Source organism: Ovis aries, chromosome X (genome assembly GCF_016772045.2).
Source record: "Ovis aries strain OAR_USU_Benz2616 breed Rambouillet chromosome X, ARS-UI_Ramb_v3.0, whole genome shotgun sequence".
Classification (NCBI taxonomy): domain Eukaryota; kingdom Metazoa; phylum Chordata; class Mammalia; order Artiodactyla; family Bovidae; genus Ovis; species Ovis aries.
The window spans coordinates 76,415,020-76,426,433 of NC_056080.1; the positions used below are offsets into that span (position 1 = coordinate 76,415,020).

The window sequence follows — 11,414 nt, forward strand, 5'->3', positions numbered from 1 at the left end:
ATGACTGAGTGACTTCACTTTCACATACTAGACAAAAATGAGCAAGGCCAGTCCTCTCATCAAATATCTGTCAGGTTGGTTAAGAGGATAAATGTTTAAATATATATATATGTGTATATATGTATATATATATATATATATATATATATATATATATATATATATGTGTGTGTGTGTATATATATATAGCCAGGACATGGAAGCAACCTAGATGTCCATAAGCAGATGAATGGATAAGAAAACTGTGGTACATATACACAATGAAATATTACTCAGCCATTAAAAAATAATACATTTGAATCAGTTCTAATGAGCTGGATGAAACTGGAGCCTATTATACAAAGTGAAGCCAGAAAGAAAAACACAAATACAGTATCAGTTCAGTTCAGTTCAGTTGCTCAGTCGTGTCCGACTCTTTGCGACCCCATGAATCACAGCACGCCAGGCCTCCCTGTCCATCACCAACTCCCAGAGTTCACTCAGACTCACATCCATTGAGTCAGTGATGCCATCCAGCCATCTCATCCTCTGTCGTCCTCTTCTCCTCCTGACCCCAATCCCTCCCAGCATCAGAGTCTTTTCCAATGAGTCAACTCTTCGCACGAGGTGGCCAAAGTACTGGAGCTTCAGCTTTAGAATCATTCCTTCCAAAGAAATCCCAGGGCTGATCTCCTTCAGAATGGACTGATTGGATCTCCTTGTAGTCCAAGGGACTCTCAAGAGTCTTCTCCAACACCACAGTTCAAAAGCATCAATTTTTCGGCTCTCAGCTTTCTTCACAGTCCAACTCTCACATCCATACATGACCACAGGAAAAACCATAGCCTTAACTAGACGGACCTTAGTCGGCAAAGTAACGTCTCTGCTTTTGAATATATTATCTAGGTTGGTCATAACTTTTCTTCCAAGGAGTAAGCATCTTTTAATTTCATGGCTGCAATCACCATCTGCAGTGATTTTGTACTAATGCATATATATGGAATTTAGAAAGATGGTAACAATACCCCTATATGCAAGACAGCAAAAGATACACAGATGTATAGAACACTCTTTTGGACTCTGTGGGAGAAGTTAACGGTGGGATGATCTGAGAGAATAGCATTGAAACATGTATGTTATCATATGTGAAACAGATCGCCAGTCTAGGTTCAATGCATGAGACAGGATGCTCAGGGCTGGTGCACTGGGATGACCCAGAGGGATGCGATGGGGAGGGACATGGGAGGAGGGTTCAGGATGGGGAACACATGTAAACTCATGGCTGATTCATGTCAATGTATGGCAAAATCTCCTACAATATTGTAAAGTAATTAGCCTCCAATTAAATAAATAAAATAAAATAAAATATATTATTAAATAAATAAATAGACGATGACAATGATGTATAATTCATGCTATATTATAGGCACAGAAAAGATTCCTTGTAGCAGAAAATAGTAAAGTTTAATTCTCCCTGGGAACAACCAAGCAGGACAACCCTGAAATTTAGAATTCACCCTACAGTTGATGGAGAGCTATTGAAAACTATGATAGGAATTGATTTAAGTTTTAGGGAAATAATTCTAAATGGCAATGCTGAAAATTGATTTGAGGGTGGCATGACTGGAAGCATAGACACTCATGAAAATACATTATTGTAGTCCGGTAGCAAATGACCATATCCTGAATTACAATAACCACATTGGGGATGAAGTGCAGATGGATGTCAAAGTTATTTTCCATAGGACTTGGTCAGTGAAAGGATGTGATCATGGCCACGGTTTTTTTTCCAATAGAAAATATTCACAGGATTACCCTGTCCTGATATCCAACCTAATCAAAAATGTTGGTATTAATTGCATCTGGTCTTGCAAGATAGTTTTCAAGTTTCATCCTCTTGGAAAAAGACAACTTCAGAAGTTTGCTTCAGAGTTTTGTGATGTTATGTATGCATCTTACATAAAGAGCCCTGTTTTTCCTTTCCAATTTTCTTTATTATTTTAAGTGAAGATTTCTAATTTGACATTCACCATGGTAACAGATATAGTTCATTGTTCACAAGCACACAAACCATGTTATTGCTTAGTGACATATAAAAGTTCCTTTTGATGTGTTTATTTTACTATTAGAGGATCCATTCGTCTTTATGGCTTCTCCCTCTTTTAAGGTACTATCAAATAATTATTATTTTGCCTTCCTAAATTAATTTAATAGGTATATTAGATAACCAGTCTTGCAACAGGAAATTTTCATAATTGAAGAAGGTCCAGTCTATCATAGTGTGTCTTACCATGTCCAGTGTGATTTCTAACCAAATTTTAAGAAAACTTTATTAAACTATTTACTTTGTGGAAAAGAATTGATATAACTAAATGACCAACCAATTTTTATGGTTCTTACTTGCATTTATATTCTTATAAATAAAAGTAAGTGAAGAGGATTTAATGTAAACCAGTATCTTTACTGGAACCACTACTTTACATAAACTATTTTATTGTAGTTCATTTATAGTATTAGTTTTAGGTGTACAGTGTAGTGATTCAATGTTTTTATAGACTATACTTTCTTTTAAATGTGTACCAAATAATGACTATATTTCTCTGTGCTTTGCAATATGTCCTTGTTGTTTATTCATTTTATATGCAGTAGTATCTGTCTCTTTTTTAAATATAAATTTATTTCTTTTAATTGGAGGCTAATTACTTTGCAATATTGTAGTGGTTTTGCCATACATTAATCCCATACCCCTGTCTTGTCCCTCCCCACTTCCCTGTCTACACTAGTAACTACTGGTTTGTTCTCTATATATGAATCTGTTTTTGTTTTATTATATATATTTATTTGTTTCATTTTTTAGATTCCACATGTAAGTGATATCTATTTGTCTTTTTCTGACATTTCATTAAACATAATATTCTCTAGTTTCATCTATGTTGTTGCAAATGGCAGAATTTCATCTTTTTTTATGATTGAGTAGAATTCCATTATAAATACCATATCTTCTTTATCCATTCATCTGTTTATGGGCACTTAGGTAGCTATTATATCTTAACTATTGTAAGTAACACTTCATAAACATTAGGGAATATGTATCTTTCTGAATTAGTGTTTTCGTTTTCTGTGGATATACATTCAGGAGTGGAACTGCTGGGTCATACGGCAATTCTATTTTTGCTTTTTTGAGGAAGCTCCACATTGTTTTTCATGAGAGTGTATCAATTTACAATCTGGCCAATAGTGTGCTATGGTTCCTTTCCTGCACATCATTGCCAACATTTATTATTGTTACACTTTTTTGATGACAGTCAAAAATTGCTATTAAAAAACAATAATAATAACCAAACCATTTATATATACTATGTGGGCTACTGGTATCTCTGCTTTCAGTCCTCTTTCCTTAAGGAAAAGAAATGATTTCCTGTCATAAATCCTCCAGGCTTCCGTTTCAAGATGGCACAGTAGAAGGACCTGCCTCCTGAGAAAGCACCAAAATTGCAACTAGCTGTTGAGCAACGATCAACAGGACTCTGGAGCCCACCATAAAACGATACCCCATGTCCAAATACAAAGAAGAGGCCACAGCAAGATGGTAAGAAGGGGCACAAACATGATAAAATCAAACCCCATATCCACCTAGTGGATGACCCACAGACTGCAGAAAAATAACAAAGAAGCTCTCCCACTGTCGTGCAGGTTCTGAACCCCACATCAGGCTTTCCAGCCTGCAGATCTAACAAAGGAACTGTTAATCCCCAGGAAACCTTGTTTTGAGTGCCAGCTAATTTGATCATAGGCTTTCCAGAGGACTAGGGGAAACAGAGACACAAGCCTTGGAGGGCACAAACAAAGTTTTGCATGCACCAAATCAAGACCAGGGGAGAGGAGCAGTGACCCCACAGGTGACTGAACCAAAACTACCTGCTAGTGTTGGAGGGGCTCCTGTGGAGGCATGGGTCAGCAGGGACTCACCACAGGGATGAGGAAACTGGAAGGTCCTCTTTGGTGTAAACTTTATTGGATTTAGCCATTAACTCTACCATAGAGCCCTTAGACCCCAGGGCTGGGTCACCTCAACCAAACAACTATCAGGGAGAGAGTGCAACCACACCCATCAGCAGATAATTGGATTAAAGCTTTACTGAGAAAGACCCTGACCACCAAAACAAGACTCAATTTTTTCCATTGCCAGTCCCTCCCATCAAGAAGCTTACAAAAGCCTGTTAGCCTCATTCATCAGAAGGTATATGGAAGAAGCAAAAAGAACCACAGTTCCACATCCACTAAACCAAAAACAACATTACAGAAAGTTAATCAGCATGAAAAGGCAGAAAGATATGTCACAGATGAAGGGACAAGATACAACCCCAGAAAAACAACTAAATGAAGTGGAGATAGGCTGCCTTCCAGAAAAAGAATTCAGAATAATGATAGTGAAGATGACCCAGGACCTAAGGAAAAGAAAGGAGACAAAGATTGAGAAGTTGCAAGAAATGTTTACCAGAGACCTATAAGAGCTAAAGAACAAACAAATAGAGATGAATAATACACTGCTGCTGCTGCTACTGCTAAGTCACCTCAGTCGTGTCCGACTCTGTGTGATCCCATAGATGGCAGCCCACCAGGCTCCTGTCCCTGGGATTCTCCAGGCAAGAACACTGGAGTGGGTTGCCATTTCCTTCTCCAATGCATGAAAGTGAAAGGGAAGCCACTCAGTCATGTCCGACTCTTCGTGACCCCATGGACTGCAGCCTATCAGGCTCCTCCATCCATGGGATTCTCCAGGCAAGATACACTAGAAGGAATCAATAGCAGAATAACTGTTGAAGAAGAACAGATAAACCTAAGGAGGAACACACTGAGATATATAGTAATCAAACTGACAAAAAGGCAGAGATAAAATATTAAAAGCAACAAGGGAAAAATAACAAATAACATACAAGGGAACTTTCACCAGGCTACCAGCTGATTTCTCAAACCAGAAGGGAATGGCATGATATATTTAAATTGATGAAAGAGAAAAACCTACAACCAAGAATACTCTACCTAACAAGACTCTCCTTCAGATTTTATGAAGAACTCAAAAGTTTTACAGACAGCAAAAGTTAATAGAATTCAGCACCATAAAACCAGCTTTACAACAAATGCTAAAAGAACTTCTCTAGGCAAGAAACACAAGAAAAGGAAAAGACCTACAGAAAATAAACCCCCCCAAATTAAGAAAACGGTAATAGGATCATATATATTGGCAATTACCTTAAATGTAAATGGATTAAATGCACCAACAAAAAGACATAGACTGGCTGGGTGGATGAAAACATGTGCATGTATGCACTTCTACATACCACATCACTGCTTGATTCCCCCAAAATTGTAGGTAATTATTTTATATTAAGTTAATCATATTTCCATTTTGGCTTGTAATTGTAATTATCTTTTATTTTTTGTCTGACTATTGATTGTGAAAACTGATAAACATCTTTTACTATTGCAATTATGTAACTATTACTCAATACCATTGTATCATGATAAATCAACAGAAAAAAAATTATAGAACTCTATATACCATAACAAAGATCTAGAAAAACCTGTAATGATTTTTAAAAATTCAGATTCATATCAGGATTATCTTGGCATTTTTTTTTATAAATACAAATGCTCAGGTATTCTTCCTGAGCTCCAGATATGTTTCTAAAGAGCTGTCATGTTTAAAAACAATGGACTTAAATAAATAAATAAATAAAAACAATGGACTGTATGATGATCTTTTACTTTTATTGAGCTTGTTTCACTTTTTCTGTTTCACATTCAGTGCTTCCATTTAATTTAATTTAGTTTATGTTCTCCAATTTCTCCATCTCTTCTCTCTTTTTTTGATGTTCTTTCTCAAGCCTTTATCAAGGGTAATATAAAAGCTTTTGTATACATGTATAAAATATGTATAATAGGTATATTTTTGAAAACTTACAAATTTTTGCCTCTAACAATTTGACATTTTGATTCCACTTGATTTAGTATGAATATAATGCTATATTTCTAATTAAAAAATAGATATGCAACAAGCAAAAAAGGTTTACTATATTCAATATCTTATAATAAAATATGATGGAAGATAATTTAAAAAATAATATATATTTGTATAATTGGATCACCTTTCTGTGCACCTGAAACACTGTAAGTCAACTATACTTCAATAAAATATGCATTTAAAAAAGATGATTTGTCATCTAAATAAAAAGAAAGAAAAGGCAAGAAAGGAAATTTTCAAAAAACTAGTTATTTTGGCTCTAAATCGAAAGTTTAAGGCTTGAAAGAGGAGACTGAAAAAGTTGGCTTAAAGCTCAACCTTCAGAAAATGAAGATCATGGCATCCGGTCCCATCACTTCATGGCAAATAGATGGGGAAACAGTGGAAACAGTGGCTGACTTTATTTTTCTGGGCTCCAAAATCACTGCAGATGGTGACTGCAGCTGTGAAATTAAAAGACGCTTATTGCTTGGAAGGAAAGTTATGATCAAGCTAGATAGCATATTCCAAAGCAGAAACATTACTTTCTCAACAAAGGTCCATCTATTCAAGGCTATGGTTTTTCCAGTGGTCATGTATGGATGTGAGATTTGGACTAGAAAGAAAGCTGAGTGCTGAATAATTGATGCTTTTGAACTGTGGTGTTGAAGACTCTTGCGAGTCCCTTGGACTGCAAGGAGATCCAACCAGTCCCTCCTAAAGGAGATCAGTCCTGGGTGTTTATTAGAAGGACTGATGTTGAAGGTGAAACTCCAATATTTTGGCCACCTGAGGCGAAGAGTTGACTCATTGGAAAAGACCCTGGTGATGGGAAAGATTGAGGGCAGGAGGAGAAGGGGACGACAGAAGATAAGATGTTTGGATGGCATCACCGACTCAATGGACATGGGTTTGGGTGGACTCTGGGAGTTGGTGATGGACAGGGAGGCCTGGCATGCTGCAGTTCATGGGGTCACAAAGAGTCAGACACGACTTAGTGACTGAATTAAACTGAACTGAATGCTTCATAAAAATAAACTCACCAAAACATTATGAAAAGTTACCTTTAAAAGTTAAAGAAGTAATGTAAAGATATTAAATTCATCAAAGTTGATTATGTAGGAGAATGTCTTTCTTAAGAAATACACATGGAAGCATCTCTTAAGAAATACACATGGAAGAATCTGGAAGTAACAGACCATTGTATATGTAGCTTACTCACAACTAGGTGCTGCTAATGGTAAAGAACCCGCCTGCCAATGCAGGAGACATAAGAGACAGAGAATCAGCTTCGATCCCTGGGTCAGGAAGATCCACTAGAGGAGGTCATGGCAATCCACTTCAGTATTCTTGCCTGAAGAATCACATGGACAGAGGAGCTTGGAGGACTACAGTCTATGGTTGCAAAGATCAGACATAACTGAAGTGACTGAGCACACATGCACACACAAGTGTATATATGTTGAAAGAGAGAGAGAGAGAATTAGTATAAGGTCCATGGGGTAACATGTTACAGAAAGATGGATCTGGTTGAGTGAGTAATGAAGGGGAATTCATTCAATTTCTCTTATTTACTCAGGTAATACTCAACAGTGAGTGTTGCATGTTTCCCAAGTTGCCAGCCCAGGAGCACTGGATGTGACAGGTAGCCCCCAACCTCTCCTCCAGACCCCCTTTCCCCTTCTTTCAATCTCCTCCATACCACAAGCCCTTCACCCTCCCTATCCAACCCCCACATCCTCTTCACTTCCCCCACCCCTGTAGGACACTTCATTTGAAACACTATTAAGTTTCATCAGTATGACCCTTGTGACCTCATTTAGTGAATCCCCACATGTTTCAAGGGGCCTCAATGTGAGCAGCAGGGGTGTGTGGCAGAGGCAAGTGGCCTGGGGCAGGAGCACTCGTGTCTCCAGCTTAGGACACCTCGGAGGAGACAGTGGTGGCCACGGGCTACTGATATCCAATAGTCCATCAAGTCTGGTTGAGCCCCAACTTTCCCCCAACTCCTCAGTTCCCCTTTCTGCCACCATCTCCCTCCCACTTCACCCCCTCAACCCTTCTTCTGGCCCTCAGCCCACTCATCTGTCTATGTAGTCTGTCACTGATCCTCCCTTCACGTGATCATCATTATTCCCTTCTACCTGTTTCCGGTCCCAGCACAAAGGATTGGCCACATGTCATAGACACAGATGATGGCCCCAAAGTGCATTTACAAGGAAATCTCATCTGTCTTATGATACCTTTCCCTCGCCAGTGATCTGCAAGGGCTGCTGGTGGACCATCTTTTCCACTGGCAGGCAACTATAATGGGACACAATGAAAGCTCCTACCAGGGAGAAGTCTTCTTACTAATGATCCAGTTGCCCTACAGTCACCCCTTCAAACCAAACAAGAATGCATTCACCACCAAAAATTATGATCTGAACATTAGCAGAAATGAAAACAACTGCCTGGACATCCTTAGATCTGAGTGGTCACCAGCACTGGCCATCTTCAGAGTATTGTTAGCCATTTGCTCTATGTCATATGACTCCCAGCCCAGATAATCTTTTGGTTCCTGAAATTTCTAATGGTAGGATGAAGTATGACAGAATTGGTCAGGAATGGACGCAGATATACCACATGTAATTTAAAAATAAGTGATAATCCCATCACCTTCAAAAAGTTGGCAGTTCAGTTGTCTTCTGATTGCTTTCTATGAAGCAAAGTCTACTCATCCTTCTGGGCACACATGGTACATCTTTCATATCAGATTGTGTGCAGAGGGAGTGAAACTGAGAAGAACCCTTTTGGAACCTTTCCAGAGAAATACCCCCCAAACCCCCATCTCTTGTTTTTTAAAAGAAAAGAAAAGCCTCCTAAGCCGAGTTCCAAAGATAATTTAAACTGAGATGTGAGAAAATACAGAAAGAAAGGAAAACAGTCAAGTAAAACAAAATGATAGTTTAGCCATAAAACCGTGTCAAGGACTTTTAGTTCTTCTTCAAGGGCTGTAAATAATATCCAGAGTTGTTTTGCATTTGCTACAACGCCCACAAAGTGGAGGTAGTTAACTGCATTCTGACCACCAGCATGTAGACCTCAGACCAGTTGAAACTGTTCTGGTTGATGATTGAGACTCCAGAAACATTTCCCTGCTATTTCAACATCAGTCTATCAGAGAATTGTGCACAAGCTGATCAAGCACTTTGTAACCTTTTCACTCACACTGTCTTTTAAGAACAATTTCTTCAAAGCTATTGGAATGTTCAGGTCTTTTGAGAATTAGCTGCTCACTCTCCTGACTTGACACCTTACAATATATTTTGTACTGCTCTACTTTCCTTCACCACAGCCAGGTGTCAGTAGAATGGCTTTACTGCAGACCCAAATTCAGACCCAAATTCACTTCAGTAACAGTTTTGGCATGGAGGGAGTCCTGTTCTAAGTGGATATCTCACTAATGGCACATTGGCCCCTGGTCACTGGTAGCTCATGGATCCTGTGGGTAACAGCAGTGAAGAAAGTGTGGGAGTGGAGTTCATGTAGATAAGTGTGAGACCAAGAGACTAGTTTTAACTAAATGCTTTCTTTATTGATTTAGGACTGAGAAAGCAAGGACGCTAGTAGCTTTGGGATTAGAAAGTGAACAATTTCGGGGAGTTGAAAAAGATGGCAGAGGAATAGGATGGGAAGACCACTTTCTCCCTCACAAATTCCTCAAAAGAACATTTCAACACTGAGCAAACTCCACAAAACAACTTCTGTAGGCTGGCAGAGGACATCAGGCAACCAGAAAAGCAGACCATTGTCTTCAAAAACAGGTAGGAAAAAATATAAAAGATGAAAAAGGAGACAAAGGAGGTGGGGAGGGAGCTCCGTCCCGGGAAGGGAAGCCTGTCCTGGGAAGGGAATTTTAAGAAGAGAGGTTTCCAAACACCAGGAAACACTCTCCCTGCCAAGTCTGTGGCGAGCCTTGGAAACACAGAGGGCAACATAACAGGAAGGAAAAATAGATAAATAATTAAAACCAAGAGATTACAAGCCCACCAGTAACTCCCCCAGTGGAAAAGCAGCACAGACACCTGCATCCGCCATTGGGAAGTGGGGGCAAGGCAGGGACGCGCGGGAGGCGCGGGCTGCAGAGCTTTGTAAGAATCGGGCAGGAACGCCCCACGCATAACCAGAACGATCTAACTTGGGCTAGCAAACCAGACTGTGGGATAGCTACCACGCGAAAAGCTCGAACATAAGACACCGCCAGGACCAAGCACAGAACAAAGGACGGAATGGAAAAAGCCGGCTGCAGACCATCCCCCACCAGGGACAGGCAGCCAGAGCGGTAAGGACTGGAAAGGGGCAATTGCAGACCCAGAGAGACTTTACTTACTTAACTGCAACAGGCTCCTTTGCTAAGACTTCTGGGGGTGCTGGACAGTCACAATCTGCCTCACGGGGTGCACCAGCGGTCCACCCAGAAAGCTGAGTAGCAGCGGCAGAAAGGTGACAAGCCGCGGCAATCGCGCTCGCCAAACTCCTGAGCTACTCGGACCTGGGAAGGGCACAAAGCGCAGTCCCAGCCGAATTTGTGCCTCTGAGGGCTGCCTGAGCACCGAACCTGAGCGGCTTGGACCGGGGAAGTGCACGCAGCCTAGGGCTGGCCCCAGACGGTTCCCGGCTGAGCATCGTAGAGCCGGAGCAGTTTGTGCGCCATGAGAAAGGACAGGTCAAGCGGGGCAGAGATACTGTGTGCACACGACAGTGCTATTTGTTTGCAGCATCCCCCCTCCCCACAGCACGACTGAACTAGTGAGCCTAAAAAACCAGCAAACAGAAGAAGTTAAACAGAGGGAACCACCTTGGAAGTGATCCCACATGGCCCATAACACCAGAGAAGGGCCAGTATATTTTTACAATTTTTAAAATCATTCCTTTTTTTTTTTTGCTTTTTTTTCTTTTTTCTTTTTGTTCTAACTTTTTTTAATTGTTAAGTCTTCTATTTCTCCTCTAATTTTTATTTCTATAACCTATTATTACTATTTAAAAAAAAAAAGAGACTTTTTTTTTTTTTTAAGGCAAACACCATATATAGTCCTTGGATGGTTGTTGGTGGGTTTTTTTTTGTTGTTGTTGTTTGTTTGTTTCTTTTTTAATAATTCTTTTTTTTCTTTCTTCCTTTTTCCTTCTGCTTTTCTTTAATATTGTATCTTTGAAAATCCAACCTCTACCCTAGATTTTTAACCTTTGCTCTTAAGTTTTTGTTGTCAATTTTGTACATTTAAAAACCCAAACTTCACTACCCAAGTTTACCTGAGAGTGAGATTACTGGCTTGACCACTCTCTCCTCCTCTGGACTCTCCTTTTTCTCCACCAGGTGGCCTCTGTCTCTTTTCTCCCCTATCTCTTCTCTATCCAACTCTGTGAATCTCTGTGTGTTCCAGACGGTGGA

General features: G+C 39.7%; 1 pseudogene; it reads left to right on the forward strand.

Moving 5' to 3' along the window:
- The window catches only part of LOC114111627 (ubiquitin-conjugating enzyme E2 D4-like), an 87,684-nt pseudogene extending 79,070 nt beyond the window's left edge, over nucleotides 1-8,614 (forward strand).
- Nucleotides 8,615-11,414: the final 2,800 nt, after the last annotated feature.